The sequence below is a fragment of the Crocuta crocuta genome, unplaced genomic scaffold, assembly GCF_008692635.1.
Source record: "Crocuta crocuta isolate KB4526 unplaced genomic scaffold, BGI_CrCroc_1.0 scaffold149, whole genome shotgun sequence".
Lineage (NCBI taxonomy): Eukaryota > Metazoa > Chordata > Mammalia > Carnivora > Hyaenidae > Crocuta > Crocuta crocuta.
In genome coordinates this window covers 4225807-4249947 of record NW_027551561.1, presented here as the reverse complement: position 1 = coordinate 4249947, position 24141 = coordinate 4225807, and the positions used below count along the sequence as shown (strand labels likewise).

Here is a 24141-nt window from a genome sequence, read left to right as displayed (position 1 = left end):
AGCCTGGGCTGGGCGGCTTGCTGGGGCTCCGGGGGGGAGGGGGGCGGCGGTCGGTCGCCAGGCCCCCTCCTCCTCCTCACTCCTCGCCCTCCAGCGTTAGCGGCTGCCCGAGCGCTGCAGGGGGCTGCGCCTGCCTACTCCGCCCAGACCTGTCGGCGAAAGGGTAAGGGCACCTCTGCTTTGGGAAAGGGAGACATGGAGGGGGCGGGGAAATTCGGCCCACTCGGGCCTCTCCGAGTAGAAGGGATGTGGGGGTGGGGTAGGGAGAGAGACAAGGAGGGTCTGTGATTCTGTGGGTGGGGTGAGGAAGCTGGTGAGCTGGGCGCCCTCCCGTTTTGAGGGGCAAGAGCAATTACATTCCTCTTTCCTGAGGGTCACCGGAAGGGGTGGTGGAAGGGGATGTCTCGAGGAAGGTGTGGCTCTCCTGGGGAGACTGGGTTGATGTGCACCCCGATTTAAAGGCGCGAGGTCCCTTTCCTTCTCTTCTGATCCCTCTGCTCCTCCCTCTCCTCCTTTGTAGTGTCTGTGTTCTTGGGAAGGGTAGCCCGCTGGGTGGATTCCACCCCCGCTCAGGAAATCTATACTCCTGTAGGGGTGATGGAAGCGTTTCTCTCCCCCTACCCTTCCCCCTTCCCCATCCTTTAGCCTACTGCAATGCTGCAGAAGTCCAAGGCAGTTTCTTCATACACAGGCCCGTGTATACACTGAAGGGAGGGGGAGCAAAGTGGGAAGTAATGGCGCTTCCCGTGGAAAGGTTACCCTTTTCCCTTGGTTTTAAATCGATAACAGTACCGGTTTAATATTCTTCCCCTGAGATCTGTCCCTGAGAAGTATATCTGCTCCTGTTGTTATTGTTGAGAGATATGGCCTCTCGAGAGGGACCCTGCCATGTTTGAACAGTTTTGATGTCTCTCGCTTTCTTTTAAACACTAGATTGACATTGTGTGTGTGTGTGTGTGTGTGTGCGCGCGCCTGTGCGCGCGCGCTAATATTGGATATTCCCTGGGATTCAAATGAAATAATTTTGTACTCCTTCATGTCCCTCTTTTTTTTCTTTCTGTGACTTTCGTAGTTCTTGAAGAATTATTAAAGATTAATGCACACAGGCAGGCCGTCTAATGGACCTTCGTTCTCTTTGAGCTGTGAATTTTTAGGGTTAATGCTATTTGTAAAACATTGAAATTGGAATTTTCTAAAAATGAGTAGATTACAAACCTTTCTGTAGAAATGCTTTGTTTCTTAAGGAAATGAAAAAGCGGACATTAACTTGCCCACTTCTGTTGTGAAAGGATCTGTGTTCTGTAGTAAGTCATTTTCCACTTCTTTTGCTTCATGTCATATTTGTTTAAAAGAAATCATCTGGTTTACAGTAGTACTTGGTTTTGTCTTTAGTAGAGTTGAAATAAATAAAAAAATTTAACATTCTGGAAGTGTGTTGCCAAGTGCTTTTTGTGATCAAAGAATAGTTTTGAAGTCTTCTGTTCATACTTTTTTTCTTTAAGTATTTAGATTTACTGATGAAGTGATTTTAAAATGTCTCATATATAAAAAGTTCATTGAATTAACTTTTTTTTCAAAGCAGTTAAGACTAAAATATGTACATATACGAGTGGTTTTGCTATTTTACTAACAAGTTGCATTTGGTGTTTAAGCTTTGCTTAGTGGGCGACTTATTTTAAAATACCTATGAATGCCATCTACATTTAATATTATCCATCAGAGGTTTTTTGGTTTGTTCGTTGCATTGTGAAACCTGTTTTAAGACAGGGATTTAAAGATGTTAGTAGTAGTAGTTTTAGGCAACAATTTAGTTCCTGTCATCTTATTTCTTGATTTTGATATAAGGAGTCACATTAATGATATGTTAAATCAGGTTTATTATTTTTCCTCAGAAAATGGAATTCTCCGTGCTTTCTTTATTTCCTTTTGATTTTTATCTAAATTTATTTAGACTTAAACAGCACTTCTCATTTGAATCTTTATTTCATGGCACAAAGCTGCGTGTTTTGGTGTGTAGAGTTTCTCCCTAGCTGGGAAATTATGCCATAAAGTCTAATTCTGTATGCTGTTGATAATTCATATGTACTGGCATGTAAACCCAAGCATACTGCTCAGCAGAGAATTATTATGTTTTTGTCTTGGAAAGATGCAGGCAGAGAAGATTTGTCAGTAAAGGCTACAAAGCTTAAAGGATGTACACAGAATGTACGTAAACTGCTTTCTGTATTTCAGCAGGCTAGAACTAAGGATGCCCTTAAGAACTACTAAAAGGAAAACCTGTTTTTCATAGCTGGTAGGAATTCTCAAAGTGGTAAAAGTATCTTCTTTTTCAACGAGATAAATTCATTAGTAAAGAAAAACTGCTTGAGGGTTATTTCAGCTGATCTCTGATGCCACTGTCAGAGAATACTGAGAGCTGGGTTTGGTTGATTCCAGTTTAGTATGGTACTTACATTTCTAAATAGTTCATCTACAAAATGGCAGTGTACATCACTTCCTGTTCTTTCACAACTGACTCTTTCTCTGGATTCCCTTTTAATGACTTAACTTTTGGCATTCTGATATCTGATTTGTTAATTTGGTTATAATTCTCATGTTTTATAGATTGAAGAATTTCTAAGAACCAACTGGGTTTAATAGATTATCTTGACAGTAACTAAACTTCCTTCCAAACTAAAAGATAGTTTCTCAAACAGATTTAAACTATGAGAGGTTTTAAAGAAATATAATAGTGTATAGGACCAAAAGTATGAGTGAACTGAATAGAAAAGAATTACTGTATTTTCTAGAGTACAGATTTGGAGAGAACTATGGATACGGCAGTTACTTGAATGTGTGTTAATAAACTTTCTGTATGTTGAGGCATATACATATTTGGTCCCATGTTATGATGCCAGTCCATTAATAAAGAAGCTGATTAGTTACAGAACACCAGAAAGACTAGATGCTCTTCACTAACCATAAAGAGTATAATTTATTTTAGTAATTTGCTGGTACTTAGTGGATATAAATACTTAGTAAATTCAGAAATTATCTAGGGGCCAACTGTTGGCATTGAAATTAGATTTGAGATTAATCTGTTACATTACAAGAAAGTAAATTCTTTGTTTTTCATTTGACTGATTTGTGTATTAAAATCAGTTAATTTTTTATTTGTATCTCTTTTGATTATCAGTAGTCTGTTATAATAATTGCATTCATACTAATTTAACCTTTTTAGAAATTAGGAGGTTTGGGGACACCTAGGTGGCTCAGTAGATTAAGCCTGGAGGCTTAACTCTTTTAACTATTGATTTCAGCTCAGGTCATAATTCTCAGTCTCCTTCTCTCTCTCTGCCTCCTTTGCCTCACTCTCTCTCAAAATAAATAAACTTAAAAGAAAAAAAGAAATTAGGGAGTTTTTTGGTATGTATTAACTGCTGTTCAGAATCATATATGAATCTTTTCTAAAAAGTGTTATTTCTGTAGTCAACTTCCTGCAAAAAACTAAGATTGCTTTGTTAAACAGTGCAAATGTTACCTTTATCTGATTTTAGGTTTCTATACTTTTTATGGCTGGATTTATAAAAATATTCTTCAAGATTTCAAATTCTAAGATGTAAGTGAGAACAATACAAAGCTGTATTATTCCATTCCATTCCATTCCTTTCCAGAGACAGGGAGAGAGGGAGAATCTCCAGCAGGCTCCACACTGTTAGTGTAGAGCCTAATGCTGGGCTTGAACTCGCATAAGTATCTGGCATGTAAATAAAGTAAATTAAAAGTACAGGTATATATGGGGCGCCTGGGTGGCTCAGTCGATTAAACTCCGACTTTGGCTCAGGTCATGATCTCACAGTTTGTGAGTTCGAGCCCCGCGTCAGGCTCTGTGCTAACAGCTTGGAGCCTGGAGCCTGATTAAGATTCTGTGTCTCCCCCTCTCTCTGCTCCTCCCCCACTCATGCTCTGTCTCTCGCTCAAAAATAATAAGCATTAAAAAAAAAAAAAGTGCAGGTATATATCCTATTAAAAATGCCAATGTCCGTGATATTTAAACTTAAAACTCCTATTTTTAGAGTTAAAATTTTTTCAACCTTTATTTTTAACTTTTAATGTTTATTTTGAGAGAGAGAGAGAACAAGTGGTGGAGGGGCAGAGGGAGAGGGAGACACAGAATCTGAAGCAGGCCCCAGGCTCTGCACTGACAGCATAGAGCCTGACATGGGACTTGAACTCATGAACTGTGAGATCATGACCTGAGCTGAAGTTGGACACTTCACTGACTGAGCCACCCAGAAGCCCCAACGTTAATTTTATTTTTTACTTTTTTCAGAGTTTATTTTTGAGAGAGAGAGACAGAGTGAGAAGGGAAGGGTCAGAGAGAGAGAGACATACAGAATCTGAAGCAGGCTCCAGGCTCTGAGCTGTCAGCACAGTGCCTGATGCGGGGCTTGAACCCACAAACTAAGCTCATGACCTGAGTTGAAGTCGGACGCTTCACCAACTGAACCACCCAGGTGCTCCTAGAGATTTATTTTTTTTAATGTTTAAAAAAATTTTTAATGTTTTTATTTATTTCTGAGAGACAGACAGACAGACAGACAGACAGCATGAGCAGGGAAGGGTCAGAGAGAGAGAGGGAGATCTAGAATCTGAAGCAGGCTCCAGACTCTGAGCTAGCTGTCAGCACAGAGCCCGACATGGGGCTCGAACCCACAAACCCTGAGATCATGACCTGAGGTGAAGTCGGACGTTTAACAGACTGAGCCACCCAGCCCCCTAGAGTTTTATTTTTTGAGTAAGCTCTGGGCCAGAGGAGGGGCTTGAACTCACAACCCCAAGGTTGAGAGTTGCATGGTCTACCAGCTGGGCCAGCCAGGTGCCCCTAAATATGACTACTTTAAAAAAACTTTAAAACATAACTACTTATTTAAAAAAATTTTTAAATGTTTATTTAATTTTTTTGAGAGAGTTGAGCAAGTAAGAGACAGAGCAGGAGTGGGGGAGGGGCAGAGAGAGAGGGAGACAGAATCAGAAGCAGGCTCCAGGCTCTGAGCTGTCAGCACAGAGCCTGATGGGGGCCTCGAACCCACGAACTGGGAGATCATCACCTGAGCTGAAGTTGGCTGCTTAATCAACTGAGCCCCAGGTGCCTCTAAACAAAACTACTTTAAGTGGGCTCTAACATCTTCAAAGCTGATTTTTCCTTTTGACAAACTCACTCAATATAAATATGCAGATTTAGAAGGTGAATTATTCTGTTTAGAAAGACATGCACAGGGCTCTGGGTGGCTCATTCGGTTAAGTGTCGGATTCTTGGTTTTGGCTCCTCAGGTCATGGATCCTGTGGTTTGTGGGCTTGAGCCCTGCCTTGGGCTCTGCACTGATGGTTCGAGCCTGCGTGGGATTCTCTCTTTTTCTCTGTTCCTCCCCTGCTTGTGCTCCTCATGCTCTCTCTCTCTCAAAATAAATAAACTTTAAAATAAAAACTCTTAAAGACATGCAAAATTTAGTTGCTGAGAAAAGCAGTGACAAATAATGGAATGGAACAAAATGTTCTGATTTGCAGCCACTGATGATAAAACTGGCAGTTAATATGTCTTAGTTTCACTATATTAGCTGTGTAACTCCTTTATGTAACTTAAAAAAGTTTCTTTTGAGAAAGTGAGGGAGGGGTAGAGAGAGAGAGAATCCTAAGCAGACTCTACACTACCAGTGCAGCCCCTGATGTGAGACTCAAACCATAAGATTGTGACATGAGCCAAAATCAAGAGTTGGTTGCTTATCCACCTGAGCCACCCAGGCACCCCCTCTTTATGTAACTTTTTAAACCTTACTTTCCTCACCTATAAAATGCAGATACAGCCTGCTTTACAAGGTTATTAGGTTGAAATGTTTTTTTGTTTTAATTTATTTCTGAGAGAGAGAGAGAGAGAGAGACAGACGGTGTGAGCAGGATAGGGTCAGCAAGAGAGGGAGACACGGAATCCAAAACAGGCTCCAGGCTCTGAGCTGGCTGTCAGCACAGAGCCTGACGCGGGGTTCGAACCCACGAACCATGAGATCATGACCTGAGGCGAAGTCGGACGTTTAACAGACTGAGCCACCCAGGTACCCCAAGGTTGTTAGGTTTAAATGGGATAACTTGTTGAGTACTTAACATATTGCCTGATACATACTAAGCGCCTATAATAAGTTGTTGGCTATCACACGCTAGCTACTTATAGTAAATGTTTACAAATGAATACAGGGAGTCTAATATTTAACATTGAAGTACATTCCATAATTTTGATTTGTATTAATACATTTGGAGCTGGACATACCTTTTTGAAAGAAATGATTAGAATTTTTCTTTCTTTCTTTCTTTTTTTTTTTTTTAAGTGTTTTATTTATTTCTAGGAGAGAGAGAGAGACAGCGTGAGCAGGGGAGGGTCAGAGAGAGAGGGAGTCACAGACTGCAAAACAGGCTCCAGGCTCTGAGCTGGCAGTCAGCACAGAGCCCGATGTGGGGCCCGAACCCACGAACCGCAAGATCATGACCTAAGCGAAAGTCGGACGCTTAACTGACTAAGCCACCCAGGTGCCCCTAGAATTTTTCTTTTAAGTCAGCTCCACACTGAGCGTGGAGCCTAACTCAGGGCTTGAACTCAAGCCTTGAGCTCGAGAGTCAGATGCTTAACTGACTGAGCCACCCCAGTGCCCTTAAATTATTAGAATTTCTAATCAAAAGTAGCTTACAAACTTAAATTTTTTCTTTTTCTAAAAAATTTTATTCTTTTAACCTTTTTTATTTATTTTTGAGACAGAGAGCATTAGCCGGGGAGGGGCATAGAGAGAGGAGACATAGAATCCAAAGGAGGCTCCAGGCTCTGAGCTGGCTGTCAGCACAGAGCCCGATGTAGGGCTCAAACCCATGAACTGTGAGATCATGACCTGAGCCTAAGCTGGACACTCAACCAACTGAGCTACCTAGGTGCCTCCAATTTTTTTTTCTTTTAGCATTTATTCATTTTTGAGAGACAGAGACAGAGTATGAGCAGGGCAGGGGCAGAGAGAGAGAGGGAGACACAGAATCAGAAGCAGGCTCCAGGCTCTGAGCTGTCAGCAAGAGCCCGACACAGGGCTCGAGCTCATAAACCAGGAGATCATGACTTGAGCCAAAGTCAGACACTTAGCCGACTGAGCCACCCAGGTGCCCTGCTTACATATAAACTTTTTATACCTATAGTGGACTACTAGTTAGTTCTGTAAGAGATATTCTTTTTCCTTTGTGGATAAAGCCTTTCCTAAATAATGAAGTTTTCTTTCCCTTTGGTACTTCATTTGTTTATTTAAGAGTCATTTCGAGTCACTCTTCCACATCCTGGAGTTCTTTTCACCTTCCTAACTTCGAAGACATCCAAAGTATTCCTGCTCTGTTAAGCTTATCTTTATAGGTTTCCTTTGTATGTCTTTACCTTGAAATTGTTTTGAATTCCACAATATATTAATTAACAGACATTAAATGATGATGATATGCCAGTTAAGACATGGAGAGATTCTGCTTTGGAGGAATTCTGTCTTCATTTTTTCCACTTCCTGAATATGTTCTTAAACTAGAGACTCATGAAAGCAAGGAATTTCCAATGATTGTCAGTTCTTCTAAGCTAGTGCTCTTCAGATTTTAGGTTGTGACTTAATAATGGCTAGTGAATTCAATTTAGTGAGTCACAGTAACAGTTTTTAAAAATGAAAAATAATGGGAAATAATAAGAATGTGGTATGTAAGTAAGGGTAAGCATTCTAATGAGAAACTTTTTTTTATGTTTATTGATTTATTTTGAGAGAAAGAGTACAGGGGAGAGGGGCAGAGAGAGAGGAGAATCCCAAGCAGGCTCTGCAGGGCTCAAGCTCACCAACCATGAGATCATGACCTGAGCCAAAATCAAGAGTCAAATGCTTAAGAAACTTAAGGGTCAGGTGTCCCAACAAACTTTTTTTTTTTTTTGGCTGTATCTTTATGTGCTCTGGATACCCAGTTACATTTTTTTTTTTAATGTTTTATTTATTTCTGAGAGAGAGAGAGACAGCGTGAGCAGGGAAGGGTCAGAGAGAGAGAGAGGGACATACAGAATCTGAAACAGGTTCCAGGCTCTGAGCAGTCGGCACAGAGCCCAACGCGGGGCTCGAACCCACAAACCATGAGATCATGACCTGAGCCGAAGTTGGACGCTTAACTGACTGAGCCACCCAGGCGCCCCAGGATACCCAGTTACATTTAAAAAAAATTTTTTTTTACATTCAAAGTTAGTTACCCAGTTATATTTTTTTAAAACTTTCTTTTTCAACTCCTCCTTTCTACTTCTTTTTTTTTTAATGTGTACTTTTTTTGGTAGAGCAGGTTTGGGGGAAAGGGCACGGGGGGGGAACAGAGGATAGGAAGCAGACTCTGTGCTGACAGCAGTGAGCCTGATGTGAGGCTTGAACCCACAAACCCTGAGATCATAACCTGAATTGAAGTTGGATGCTCAACCAACTGTGCCACCCAGGCAGCCCCCCCCTTTTTTTTTTTTTTAAAGTATATTTGTTTATTTTTAGTAAAATCTATAGCCAGTGTGGGGCTTGAACTCATGACCCTGAGATCAGAAGCCACATGGTCTTCCTACTGAGCTAGCCAGGCGCTACACCATCCTTTTTACATTTAATGTCTCTAAAGTATGATATACTTGTTTTTTCTTTTTCTTTTAATAAGTCTATTTTCAGTCTCTCCTGATTCTTAGTCTCTAGTCTATTTGATAGTTATGGTATACATATTTACCTTTAATAGGCTTCAAATATTGTTAGGGCACTAAGATCCTGGTCAGGGTACCAGCAATTTTGGATGTGATGGTAACATCTCAGGGAGCCTATGTTATCACACATCTAGAGTCATATCCTATGTGTGTGAGTGCAGTTTCCTAGGAATTGCAGAATTTATTTTTTAAAGAAGGAAAACTTTTTATTGGAGCATTGAGAAAATGTCTTTTATTTTTATTTGGGGTTTATGTGGATTTTAAAAATATTGCAGCATATATTTTAACAGGATTTGTAAGGGGACTATTTAAACATTAAATAAGTATATTAAGTATATTTTTAAAATTTCAGTATGCTTCAGTGAGTGACATCTTACCATATCCTTGTGTTTTGGTTGATGTTTTTAGTCCACTGTGGTAGCAGTTATGAGTCTCTAGGCTGTATTTTTTATTGATTTCTTCAAATTTATTTCCACTGAGACTGAGGAAGAAATTTCAGAAAGTTGATGAATAGCATTACGAAACAAGGTGAAGGTTTTCCTTTGGGAAAGCATTCTCTCTTTGTTAAAAGCATCCATATCCTTGATTGTAAAGACGAAAATTACTTATTTACCTATAATTATACTTTTTTTTTTAACTTTTATTTCTAGGAGAGAGAGAGAGAGAGAGAGAGAGAGAGACAGCGTGAGCAGGGGAGCGTCAGAAAGTCGGACGCTTAACCGACTAAGCCACCCAGGTGCCCCTACCTATAATTATACTTGATAAGGAAACTTTATTGATGCACAGAAACTCTGTTTTTTTGTGTATTATGTGTGAATATTGAAGTTCTATAAAATAAATGCTATGAAACTTTCTAATAAAAGGCTTTTAAGCAAAAGATGTGAAAATTTTCTATTTAGGAAAGAAATGTCCTTTAATAGAGAGATTTGGTTGCTAGCAATGGAAAGTATAGAATTTGAGTATCTTTTTGTTTATGTGATATTTTGGTTGAACTAATTATACATTTACATACAAATATATAGTAAATTGGTTGCAGAGAACCACTATGTTCAAGAATAGCNTCTGTCTCTGACCCTCCCCTGCTCACGCTGTCTGTCTGTCTGTCTCTCTCTCTCTCTCTCCTAGAAGTAAATAAAAAAAAAACATTTAAAAAAATTAAAAACATGCTTTTAGAAGAAAATAAAAATATTGATATGTGAATTTTGTTTTTGTGCTATGTATTAGATACTACAGTAAATTAGAATAATAAGATTTTCAAGGGAGGCTTATTACTGTAGTAAAAGTTGTTATCTCCAAGTCTTAAATAAAGGATTGTTACCAAATGAAATTTTTTCTTTCATTGGTTGAATACATAGGAAGTAAATACTATTTATTATTTAATAAAATAAATGATAGTGGCACCTGGGTGGCTCAGTCGGTTAAACGTCTAACTTTGGTTCAGGTCATGATCTCACGGTCATGGGTTTGACCGCTGTGTTGGGCTCTGTGCTGACAGCTAGCTCAGAGCCTGGAGCCTGCTTCCGATTCTGTGTCTCCCTCTCTCTCTGACCCTCCCTTGCTCACACTGTCTCTCTCTCTCTCAGAAATAAATTAAAAAAAAAATGATAAGAGGGAATGGAGTTTTGTGGTTTCGATTTTACTTTGTTTTGCATTTAGTAGTTTTAATATTGGAATTGAAGTAACCAGTCGCGAAGTAACCGCTTGAGCTAACGCCGACCCTAATATTGGAATTGAACTAGATTTTCTGCCTGTAAGGAGACCCAAATATGATTTTTGAAAAAACATTGTTTTTTTTTAATCCACAAGAATGGACTTACTTTGAAAGTTGTAATTTTTGAGAACTTTAAATAGAAAATAACTTTTATTTATCATATTTGGAATGTAGATATTTTAATAATGTATCATTCTTTCAAAAATTTGCCTTCAGTTGGATAATTAGCCTCCTGATATTTTACTCTAAGCAACTAAATTTAACAAGTCATTTGGTTAATATAAAAGTCTTGAAAGTACAGATTTTCATTCAGCGTTCCACATGATGATTTGGAATATATTAGGGTAGGAATGGTAAAACAGGTACAGTAAGCAAACACCTAAGATACGTTTTATGACTCTTTGAGGTGGTACATCCAGTCATTAAAGTAAAATGATTCTATTTTTGAGATATGAAATGGTTATATAATAGTAAGAAAAACTGCCTATTTTTGACAATTTAAGGTGCACTATTACTGTTAATATGAATTATATTGGATTAAAAATAGGTGGAACGGTATCCTAAACTTTAGTATTAAATTACTTATTTATTTATTTAAAAATGTTTATGTTTATTTTTAAGAGAGAGATAGAGCGTGAGCAGGAGAGAGGCAGAGAGGGAGAGAGGGAGACAGAATCCAAAGCAGGTACCAGGCTCTGAGCTGACAGCCCCGAGATTATGACCTGAGCCGAAGTCAAGACGCTTAACTGACTGAGCCACCCAGGCACCCCTTTTATTTTTATTTTTAAGTCATTTCTACAACCAGCATTCGGGCTCATACTCCCAATCCCAAGATCGAGAGTTGCATGCTTCACTGACTGGGCCAGGCAGGTGCTCTGGTGTTCTAAATTTTAGTATCCATTATTTTTCTTTTATCTTAGGTGGTACTGTGTGATGAGATGAAAACCGTTTTTTAAAACAGTGTTCTTTTTTTATTCCTTTTGATGCTAAAGCTATTAAGTATTAATAGCTTAATCACTTAAAAGTGATTAAGCTATTTGGTATACTCATGTTAACCTTAGTATGGAAATCAATTTTCACTTAACACTTTTGAGATACTCAGGTTACAACTTATGATTTGTTGGCATATACTATGAAAACACCAAGTCAAAATAGTAATTGATGAAAGTTGAATTTAAAGACTACCAACTTAGGGCACCTGGCTGGCCCAGGTTGTAGAGCATGCAACTCTTGATCTGAGTGTTGTGAGTTTGAGCCCTGTGCTGGGTGGGGAGCCCATTTTAAATAAATAAATAAATAAATAAATAAATAAATAAATAAATATCTTTAAAAGAAAAAAAAAAGATTACCAGTTTAGCCAGTACTCTATGTAGCTTTAGGTTTATTTTAATCAAAATAAGATTCAGTAATAACACATGTATTTATTTTATATCTTTGAGTCCTATATTCTAGGCACTGAGCTTATTACCATAATGACATTTATTATACATTTGAGTGCTATTTGCTAGGTGCCGTGCCAGGATACAAAAAAATAAATAAGACTGGATTCCTCCTGTAGTTCAGTTTAGTAGGGATATAGACTTGCAAATAGCTACATATGAAAACACAGTGCAAGATTTCTCAACCATGGCAGTATTAACCTATTAGAGAGGATAATTGTTGGGGGGGGGAAATATGTGCTATATCCATATCTATATCTATATATTTTTATATATGATACATATATATTATAGTATATTTTGCAGCATTTCTGGCCTTTACCCATTGGATGCCAGTAGCACTCCCCTACCCCATGTGACAATCAAAAATGTCACCAGACATTGCTAGATGTCCCCTGGGGAGCAAAATCACTTCTGATTGAGACATACTGGTTTAGTCAATGCTAAGGTTATGGTGGAATGTACAAAGAGCTGTTATAGCACAAGTAAAGGTAGAGTTTAGTGATGTTTAGAAAGGCGGAATGAGCCCTGAGGGAGTGAGATTTTATGTAGGTCTTGAAGAAAAGTAGGACTGGAAAGGATATTAAATACCTGAGAGCATGAAAGATCAATATCTAAGAGAGGGATTATTAATAGTTTGTGGCTATACGTTATATATATGGTTAGAGATGGATATTTGGTAAAAAGTTACTTTGGGGCCACCTTAGTTCTTTTAACTGTTTAATTGAGGCATGAGTAATTCAGCAGAGTGCATAAATATTAAGTGTAATATTGTTGAATTTTTGCAGATATATAGTCATGTAACCACCATGCAGAACATGAAACATTTCTAACACTTCTTACAGTTACTTTTTGAAGGACCATTTTTGCTGTGCTCCTAACTGATGTGAAAATCATATAAAAGCAGGAGTGTGATATGATCAGATTTATGTTTTGAAAAGATTACTCTGAAGATATTATGAAGAATAAATGGGCAAAAATTATATGTAGGAAGATGGGGTAGAAGGTTATTACAGAAGTCTAAATAAGGAGGAGAGCTGACATGATGAAAAATTGATGAAATTAGGGGTTACCAGAGGTAGGGGAAAGGATATGTTGAGGATCACTTTGTTTTGTAAGCAAACAAGAAAAAGATCATGATTTTGGCTTTGGTTGTGTATTAGGAGAGACTGGGTTATGTTGTGGTAACAAACAGTTCAGAACTTGTGGTGGCTTTTAACAGGACATTTTTTTGCTTGACATGCTATATGTATAGCATGGGTTGGTGGGGGGATCTGCTTGTTCTCGCGGGATCGCAGAGTGATGGGGGCTGCATTTTAACACATGGTTCTGTGATCTCCATGGTAATAGGAAGGAAACTGTTGCTAAGAACTTACTGGCTCTTAAAGTGTGCAGAAGAGGGTCATGTCATTTTGGCTTATTCATTGGCCAAAACAAGTTCTATGGTCTTAACAGATTTCTCAGAAGAGATAAAGAAGTGCAGTCATACTGTGCATTCTGAAGACGGAACTGAAATATTTCAGCCATAGTAAATATTTGCCATATGTTGAGTTATAGCTTATTTAGTCTTTTAAATAGTGAATTATGTTGAAATTTATGGTAAGAGTTTTAGTAGTAGTAAGAGCTGCCACATTTACTGTGTACCTGGTACTTTAAGATATATTTTTGTTTCGGGGCGCCTGGGTGGCTTAGTCGTTAAGCGTCGGACTTTCGCTTAGGTCATGATCTCGTGGTTCGTGGGTTCGAGCCCCGCGTCGGGCTCTGTGCTGACTGCCAGCTCAGAGCCTGGAGCCTGTTTCAGTCTGTGACTCCCTCTCTCTCTGACCCTTCCCTGCTCACGCTGTCTCTCTCTCTCCTAGAAATAAATAAAACATTAAAAAAAAGAGATATATTTTTGTTTCAATCTTCTACAATATTTCTGCAAGGTAGATGACAGTCCCATTGTGTAGTGGGGAAATGGATGGTTGAGGTTAAAGAACTTATGATTATGTAGCCAGTAAGTGATGGAGCCAGGAATATGTCTGTAAAACCTGAGCTAGTTGTACTCTACTTGGTTAAGTAGAATCTATTTGGCAGTGGGGTGAAGGGAGGAAAAAACCTTTTTGATTGACTTATCAATCACATATTGCTAATTAGACTTAATTTTTGAAAAAGATTTTGCTTTTAAGTAATCTGTCCCCCCAAGTGTGGGGCTCAAACTCAACACCCCTGAGAACAAGAGTTGCACGTTCCGCTAGTTGATCCAGTCTGGTGCCCCTAGACTTAATATTGCTAATTAGACTAAAGTGAATTAGCAGTGGTATTTTTCCGGTAAATGACATGTCTCCAAAATGTTACTGAGATTTCAGAAGTTCAGACTATTTCACTACATTTTAAAGATTCAAAGATTAAAAGCTGCTGTTTTGTATTTGTTCATTCTCTCTCTCTCTTTTTTTTTTTTTACCACCTTCTGATATCTGCCTGTGTCGTAATAGAGTTATTATTAGTGTTTGAATATGAAAAGTTTTCATCAGTTCTTTGTACATGAAATACCTAGTGTATACAATTTATTTCTCTCTTACTCTTCTTTAGTGTTTCCTTTCAGGTATGGGAATTACTAGTCTTGGGTGTTGATAATTAGAATAAGAGAAAATCTGGCTGTTGGTAATTGAAAAGTCAAGTAGAAGGCTGAGTCAGGATTTTATTTAAAAAAAAAAAAACTTCAGTAAAGATTAAAGGAAATAAATCTGATTTGTAAAACTGTCTTCCAGCCTCTATTGAGGCAAGGAAAGAGCTTATCTTTGAGAGGCTAACAGCACTTTTACATGAAGTTAATGGACAGAGCTAAGGCTCTCTATGATTCCAAAGGCCTGTGAGAAGTAAATTAGGTGAAGTAGTTCCGTAATAATTGCATCTTGGCACCATGGTTGTCTTTGGGAAATCATCAGCTTTTGCCTTAAAGTTGGAAAGTCCTTAAATAATGGAAAAAGGTTAAATTATTTAGAATAAGTTATAACCATACATGATATAAAATTGAGAATATACAGGGGTGCCTGTGTGGCTCAATTGCTTAAGCTTCTGACTTCAGCTCATGTTATGATCTCTGTCACAGCTTGTGAGTTCGAGCCCTGCACTGGGCTCAGTGCTGACAGCTCAGAGCCTGGAACCTGCTTCACATTCTGTGTCTCCATCTCTCTCTCTGCCCCTACTCTGCTCACTCCCTCACTCTTAAAAATAAACATTGAAAATTAATAAATATATATACAGAAAAGATACACCATGGAAAGTAAGTTATCTTCTCATGTCTGTCCCCTTCCCACATTGTACCCCTTTGTACAGGCAATCATAATTTCTTCTATCCTTTCGAAGATAGTTGGTATTAAACATTTGAATGGTGGATTAGGCGTGAGGGCAAAACACTCCTAGTATGCATGTCTGCAGAAGAGTATTACGCATTTACAAGCACTTCATCAAATGAGGAGAGACATGAAAACTTTAGAGTTTAGGGGCATCTGGCTGGCTCAGTCAGTAGAGCATGCAGCTTTTGATCTTGGGACTATAAGTTCCAGCCCCACGTTGGGTGTAGAGATTACTTAAAAGTAAAAAATATTAAAAAAATTTATAGTTAGTAAATTACCTGTGTGGTACACATGGAAAATTTAGGATATGTAAATGTTACTGGTATTCTCTTAGCAATTTAGTGTGTGCAAAACCATGCAAAAAATTTCTAGGAGCATAAATCTACTGGTGATCTTAGTCCTCGTGACCTTGTTTTCTTTTTTAATATATTAAGTGTCTAAAAAACATCAAATTTTTTATTAGGTCAATTTTCAGGAAGCAGGACTCTGAGTTTAGAGAGAGACTTGTTTGTGCCTGGGTGGCTATCGGTTAAGCATTTGATTCTTGGTTTTGGCTCAGATCATGATTTCACGGTTCATGGGTTTGAGCCCCTTGTCCGTCTCTGCTCTGACAGAGTGGAGCCTGCTTGGGAGTCTGTCTGTCTCTCTTTCTTTCTCTTTTTCTCTCTCTTCCTCCCTCCCTCTCTCTACCCCTCCACCACCAATAAATAAATAAACTTGAAAAAATAAAAAATAAATGTTTTCAAGAATTCACAAGGAGAATAAATATTCATGTGTGGTCCTAAATGTCTTCCTTGTAATGCTTAACGCTATTTATTTATCATCCCCGTCTTAAAAAATTTATTTTACTGGCCTCTTACTTTAGGTATCTCCAACTGCCTGCCTGAGATGTCTTATATTTCTTGGATATTCATAGATACATTAGTTTCAACACATAAAAGGAACACAACTTTTTCATTTCCCCTTGCAAAAGGTTCCCTTTATTTACTTGTTTCAAAGTTAATAACTTTTTTTAAAGTCAGCTTTACCAAAGTACAATTTACTTGCAGTAAAACTGTAGTGTTCAGGTAACCATCACCCTAGTGAAGATAAAGAACATTTTTCTGTTCTCTGAAATTTCCCTTTGGCCCTTTACACTTAGTCTTAGCTCTATCCCTGGGCAGCCACTGATGTGATTTCTATTACTATGAATTAGGTTTATTTTTTCTGGAGTTTCCTAGAAATGTAAACATACAATATGTATCTTTTTAGTTTGTTTTCTTTCTCTTGGGGTAATGTCTGTGATATTTATGTTGTTACATGTATTATGTTCATTTCTTGTGTTCCTTAGTAATAGTCTAGTGTTATACCATAATTTATCTGTTTACTTATTGTTATTTGAGTCATTTCCAGATTTTAGCTATTAGTAAAGCTATTATGAACAATTTGTATGCAAGCCTTTTATGGCCATTTATTTTTATTTCTGTTAATAACCTTTCCAAAACCTTGCAAGCAAGAAACTTTGGGATTGTTTTTGATTCTTTTAACTTCTTTCACCTGTATTCATCTAGTAGATTATGAAATTATGTTTTTTTTTTCCTTTGGACTATGTTTTATTCTTTGTTCTCTATTCCAAGTGTCTTTAACATTCTTGTGAGAAAGTACTTTTTATTTTTTGAAGCCTTATTTCAGAGTAGAAGGTCGAGGGTGATTATGTAGATGGTTCCCTTTCTGAGTGAGGTTTATAGTCGGGTAGGAATACAGACTGAAATTGGTGAGAGGTTGGTGCTGACTTTGAAGTTTCATGATACAGAAAAGAGATGTTGTTGTTGAATGTGCTCCATTCCTGTAAATGCTATTTTAGTCCCTGGTTTTGTAGGTAACGTGAGAATGCCGCTTTTAGTTTGTCTTTGTTTTTGTTTTGTTATATATTCATAGGTATGTGTTATGGTAGAAAAGTATGTTTATTGTCATGGGGAAAGTTATCATTGCTATGTGACCTTGAGCAAATTACTTAACCTCTTTGGGCCTCAGTTTCATTATCTGTAAAATTAGGATAATAATAATAATAATACCCGTTATGTAGGCTTATGAAAAGGATTAGATGCATTATTATATGTATAGTTCTTAGAACAGTACTTGGCATAAAGTGTTAATATTATTACCTTAATTCCAAGTTACTTTATTATTATTATTTTAGAGAGTGCACAAGTGGGGGAATGGGGTAGAGGGAGAGAGAGAGAGAGAGACTCTTAGGCTCCATGTTCAGCACGGAGCCCGGCATGGGACTTGATCCCATGCCTTTGGGATCAAGACCTGAGCCAAAATCAAGAGTTAGATGCTTAGCTGACTGAGCCACCCAGGTGCCCCAATTCTAAATTACTTTAAAGGCTATTTTTTCCTCTCCCATTTCAGTTCCTCTTATTAGTGTGATTTATATTGGTATGATTTATCTCCTAACAGACCACTCTTCTGTTAACCTGTTCAAACCTATCAAGACACTATATTATCTGGCAACTATTTGTGGGTCTTTCTTTCTTTTTAATGTTTTTTAAAACAGCATGAGCAGGGGAGGGTCAGAGAGAGAGGAGACACAGAATCTGAAACAGGCTCCAGGCTCTGAGCTAGCTGTCAGCGCGGAGCCCGATGCAGGGCTCGAACCCACGAATGGTGAGATCGTGACCTGAGCCAAAGTCCGTGCCCGACTGAGCCACCCAGGCGCCCCTGTAGGTCTTTCTTTCAATTGTGGTAATATATGCAAGCGGTTAGTTACAAAAATGATACTTTACAAATGAACCTATCACTCAGATTAAGCTATAAAAACTTTCTAACATTCCAGATTATCATTGATTATTATTGCAAATATATCTTTTTTTAAAAAATTGAAGTATAATTGACATTATATTAATTTCAGGTATACAACATAATGACTTTATATAGCAAATGATCACCACAATAATCTAGTTAACATCTGTCAGCATACAAAGTTACAAATATTTTTTTCTTGTGATGTGAACTTTTAAGGTTTATTGATTGTCTTAGCAACTTTCAGATATGCAAATCAATATTATTAAATATAGTATGCTGCCCTGATAACCACCAATCTGTGCTCTCTGTAGATTTACCTGTTCTACATATTTCATATAAATGGAATCATATAAAATCTTTTGTATCTGGCCTTTTTCACTTAATGTTATTTATTTAAAAAATTTTAAGTGTTTATTTTTGAGAGAAAAAGAGCATGAGCAGGGAAGGAGTGGGGGGTTGGGGGTTAGGGGATCCTAAGTGGACTCTGTGCTGACAGCAGAGAGCCTGATGTCGGCTTTGAACTCATAAGTCATGAAATCATGACCTGAACTGAAGTTGGACATTTAAACTGGGCCACCCAGGCGCCCCTTTCACTTAGTGTTTTAGAGGTTCATCCACACTGTACTTTGTACTTCATTCCTTTTTATGGCTTAATTCTATTCAATTGTATGTACATACCACAATTTGTTTATCCATTCATCTGTTGGATATTTGGGCTATTTTTACCTTTTGGCTGTTGTGAATAGTGCTGCAGTGAACATGTGTGTGCATGTTCTTCTTTGAGTACCTGTTTTCAGTTCTTGTGGGTGTATGCCTAGGCGTGAAATTGCTGGGTCATATGGTAATTCTGTGTTTAACTTTGAGGAACTGCCAACTGTTTTTCACAGGGACTACTAGCAATGCACAGAGGTTCCTGTTTGTCCACATCCATTCCAACAGTTACGTTCCATTAAAAATTAAAAAGAATTATAAGCCATCCTACTATGTGTGAGCACTACCTCTTTGTGGTTTTGATTTGTGTTTTCCTACTGACTAATGATATTGACCGTGGTTTCATTTGCTTATTGGCCACTGTATATCTTCTATGAAAAAATATAAAACTTTTGATTCTCAAAGAGGTATGCTTAAGTTACCAAAAAAAGAAAAAAAAAAAAGCCTTGTAAGACATAAAGTATTTGGTGTTACTATGTAACTAAGTGCCAAACTATTTGATACAAATACAAAGTACTATTTGTAATTAGAAAGAAGAGATTGTAAAACAAAAAGAAGGACCTTATCCCTTCTTTTTGTTTAAATTTTCTTAAGAGTGTAAGACTTCTGCCAACATGTATGATTAGAAATTTTATATTTTATTTTTAATTAATTAATTTTTTAATGTTTTATTTATTTCTGAGAGAGAGAGAGAGAGACAGTGTGAGCAGGGGAGGGTCAGAGAGAGAGGGAGACACAGAATCTGAAACAGGCTCCAGGCTCTGAGCTAGCTGTCAGCACAGAGCCCGACGCGCGGCTCAAACCCATGAACTGTGAGATCATGACCTGAGCTGAAGTCGAATGCTTAACCGACTGAGCCACCCAGGTGTCCCATTTTATTTGTAATTTAAATTTTAGTTAATATACAGTGCAATATTGGTTTCAGGAGTAGAATTCAGTGATTCATCACTTACATACAACACCCAGTACTCATTACAACAAGTGCCCTCCTTAGTACCCATCACCCATCTAACTCATCTGCTACCCACCAACCTCCCTCCATTAGCCCATAGTTAGTTCTCTATCATTAAGAATCTCTTGTTGTTTGTTTCCCTCTCTTCTCTTTATTTTCTTCCCCTTCCCATATGTTCATCTATTTTGTTTCTTAAGTCTACATATGAATGAAATCATATGGTATTTGTCTTTCTCTGATTGACTATTTCACTTAGCATACTGAACACGTCATTGCAAATGACAAGATTTCATTCTTTTTTATGGCTGAGAAATATTCCGTTGTGTATATATACCACATCTTCATCATTCATCAGTTGATGGATATTTGGCCTGTCTGTAGTTGGCTATAGTTTGGCTATAGTTGATAATGCTGCTACAAACATTGGTGTGTATGTACCCCTTCAAATTTGTATTTTTGTATCCTTTGGGTACATACCTAATACTGTAATTGCTGGATCCTAGGGTATTTCTATTTTTAGTCTCTTGAGAAACCTCCATACTGTTCTCCAGAGTGGCTGTACCAGTTTGCATTCCCACCAACAGTGCAAGAGGGTTCACCTTTTATCACATCCTCGCCAACACCTGTTGTTTCTTGTGTTGTTAATTTTAGCCATTCTGACAGGTGTGAGGTGGTATCTCATTGTGGTTTTGATTTGTACTTCCCTGATGATAAGTGATGTTGACCATCTTTTCATGTGTCTGCCATCTCTATGTCTTCTTCGGAAAGTGTCTACTCATGCCATCTGCCCATTTCTTAACTGGGTTGTTTGTTTTTTAGGTATTGAGTTTGAGAAGTTCTTTACAGATTTTGGATAGTAATCCTTTATTAGATAATCATTTGCAAATATCTTCTCACATTCCGTAAGCTGCCTTTTAGTTTTCTTGATTGTTCCCTTCACTGTGCAGAAGCTTTTTATCTTGATGAAGTCCCAGTAGTTCATGTTTGCTTTTGTTTCCTTTGCCTTTGGCGACTTGTCTGGTAAGAGGTTGGTGTGGCCAAGGTCAAAGAAGTTGCTGCCTGTATTCTCCTCTAGGATTTTGATAGTTTCCTCTCTCACATTTAGGTCTTACATCCATTTTGGATTTATTTGTTTATGGTGTAAGAAAGTGGTCCAGTTTCACTCTGCATGTTGCTGTCCAGTTTTCCCAACACCGTTTGTTGAAGAAACTGTCTTTTTTTCATTGGATATTCTTTCCTGCTTTGTTGAAGATGAGTTACCATATAGTTGTGGGTCTGTTTCTGGGTTTTCTGTTCTGTTCCATTGATCTGTGTGTCTGTTTTGTGCCAGTACCGTACTATCTTGATGACTACAGCTTTGTGATAAAGCTTGAAATCTAGAATCATGATGCCTATTCATGATTCTATTCGAGGCTTTTGAGGTCTTTTGTGGTTCTATACTAATTTCAGGATTGTTCTAGCTCTGCCAAAAATGCTGGTGGTATTTTGATAGGGATTGAATTAAATGTCTAGATTGCTTTGGGTAAAATAGACATTTTAACCATGTTTATTCTTCCAATCCATGAGCATGAATGCTGTTCCATTTCTTTGTGTCTTTTTCACTTTCTTTCATAAGTGTTCAAGGGGGTGCCTGGGTGGCTCAGTTGGTTAAGTGTCCGACTCTTGATTTCAGCCCAAGTCATGATCTTACAGTTCATGGGTTCAAGCCCCGTGTCAGGCTCCACACTTTCCATGTGGAACCTGCTTGGGATTCTTCATCTCTCCTTCTCTCTATCCCTCCCCTGTGCTTGCTCGCGATCTCAAAAAAATAAACTTAAAAAAAAAGTGTTCTATAGTTTTCAGAGTATTATAATTAGAAATTTAAAAAATTTTTCTTGGGGTACCTGGGTGACTCAGTCGGTTAAGCCTCTGACTTCGGCCCAAGTCACGATCTCGTGGTCCATAGGTTCAGGCCCCGCATCGGGCTCTGTGCCGACAGCTCAGAGCCTGGAGCCTATTTTGGATTCTGTGTCTCCCTCTGTCTCTGCTCCTCCCCAGTTTGTGCTCTGTCTCTCTCTCTCTGTCTCAAAAATAAATCAATGTTAAAAAATTTTTTTCTTAATATTTTATTTATTTTTGAGACAGAGAGAGACAGCATATGAGCAGGGGAGAGGCTGAGAGGCAGGGAGACACAGAATCCAAAGCAGTCTCCAGGCTCTGAGCTGTCAGCACAGAGCTTGACGTGGGACTCAAACCCACAAACCATGAAATCACAACCTGAGCCGAAGTTGGACGCTCAACCAACTGAGCGGGCAGAGTGCCCTGTAATTAGAAATTTTAGTGCAGATAAAGTAATTATGGGACTTATCTCACTAAATATTTGTTTGTTTTTTTTTTTAAATTTTTTAATGTTTTTTATTTATTTCTAGGAGAGAGAGAGACAGCGTGAGCAGGGGAGGGTCAGAGAGAGAGGGAGTCACAGACTGAAACAGGCTCCAGGCTCTGAGCTGGCAGTCAGCACAGAGCCCGACGCGGGGCTCGAACCCACGAACCGCGAGATCATGACCCGAGCGAAAGTCGGACGCTTAACCGACTAAGCCACCCAGGCGCCCCTATCTCACTAAATATTTGAATATTGTCCTTTGACTTGGTATTAAAAGGTGCCTGTTAATTTTATACATAAAAACAATTTTTGAAGTTCTACATGTTACTTAATTTCAGGTAACTAACATAAAAACATAAAATACATTAAATAGACAATAAAAATATGTAGGTGAAAATAAAGATAGAATAACAAGATTAGTCTTCTAGTAAAGTCTGAAAGTATGATATTTAGTATTTTTTAAGCTTTATTGAGGTATAGTCAATATAAAAATAATTGCATAGGGGCACTTGGTTGGCTCAGTTGGTAGAGCATGTGACTCTTGATCTCAGGGTTGTAAGTTTGAGCCCCTTATTGGGTGTAGAGATTACCTAAAAATAAAATCTTTTTAAAAAAGTAACTGCACATATTTAGTATGTTCATTTTGATGAGTTTGAACATAAGCATACACTTGTGATACCATCACTATAAATAAGGTAGTAAACACATCCATCACCTCCAAAAGTTTCCTTGTGTTCTTTTGTGGTGGTTCATTTGTTTTTGTGGTAAGAACACTTAACATGAGAGCTATCCTCTCAACATTTTTGTGTCTACTTTTGGAAGAAATGGACTGAGAATTTGACTTTCCTTGCTTTTGTTCAAAGTAAGGAAAGAGAAGTAGTCACACATAAGATTCGCAGTGCCCATTAGATTTAATGGGAAAAAGAGCTGATGTAGTCATTTCGTAAGAAGTCTTAGAGAAAATAATTGGATCATCAGAAAAGGGGTGGGTATGTATTGGAAATTAATAAGTCAAATAGACATATCATGTAGTTTTTTCCATTAATGCAAGCTGAAGGTATACATTTGTCATCATTTAGCCATGTTTAATTTTAAAACTATGTTGAGTAAAATTTTTATTTATCTTTATTTTTTATGAAAGTTTTTTTAAAGTTTATTTATATTGAGAGGGGAAAAATGAGTGAGGGAGGGGCAGAGAGAGAGAATCCCAAGGAGGCTCCACACAGTCAGCTCAGAGCCTGACATGGGGCTTGATCTCAAGAACCATGAGATCATGATCTGAGCTGAAATAAAGAGTCTGATGCTTAATCGACTGAGCTACCCACGCGTCCCTATTTATTTATTTTTAAGGTAAACTCTACTTCCATTGTGGGGTTTGAATTTACCATTCTGAGATCAAGAGTTGAATGCTCTACTGACTGAGCCAGTCAGGTGCCTCTTGAGTAAAATTTTAAAAACCGATTAGAGATTTTATTTTCCTTCCTTAGATTATATTCAGTGTCATATTTGGAACTTCAGAGAGGCAAATTAAAAAAAGAAAGAAAGAAAAAAGAGGTGCCTGGGTGCTAAGCGTCCAACTTGTTTGGCTCAGGTCATGATCTTACAGTTCGTGGGTTCAAGCCCCACATTGGGCTCTCTGCTGACAGTGTGGATCTCTGCTTGGGATTCTCTCTCCCTCTCTCTCTCTGTCCCTCCCCACTCACACTTTCTCTTTCTCTCAAAAATAAATAAACTTAAAAATAGGTACATTTGAGCTCACTAATTTTCTAAAAGATCTGCTTATTCAAGGCCATGTTATCTTTCATTCATCTTTTATTATTTGATAAGTATTTGTTAAATAAAATTGTAGTTTTTTCTATATTTGCCTTTTCCTCTCAGTCATTTCTGAATCTGCAGCATTTAGGTTGGTGCCTGGGACTTGGTAAAGTCCTAGTAAATATTGAACGAGTTATGCTTATTCTAGTTTACTGGTTGGTTTTGATATTGTCCAGTTACATCAAACGAAGGCAGGTTGGTTTAAGCCTGATAGAAGTTAAGAATGTTTGATCTAAAAAAAAAAAAAACTTTTCTTGGAAAACCTTTTCCCCATGA

At 38.0% G+C, this 24141-nt stretch overlaps 1 protein-coding gene across 1 annotated transcript in view; it reads left to right on the top strand.

Annotated features, from left to right (window-relative positions):
• Window positions 1-6: 6 nt before the first annotated feature.
• TAOK1 (TAO kinase 1) overlaps window positions 7-24141 on the top strand; it is a 148478-nt gene continuing 124343 nt past the window's right edge. Inside the window, exon 1 of the mRNA XM_077749903.1 lies at window positions 7-163. The gene's annotated coding sequence lies outside the window, so the exon portion shown is untranslated. The remainder of the gene's footprint in view (window positions 164-24141) is intronic.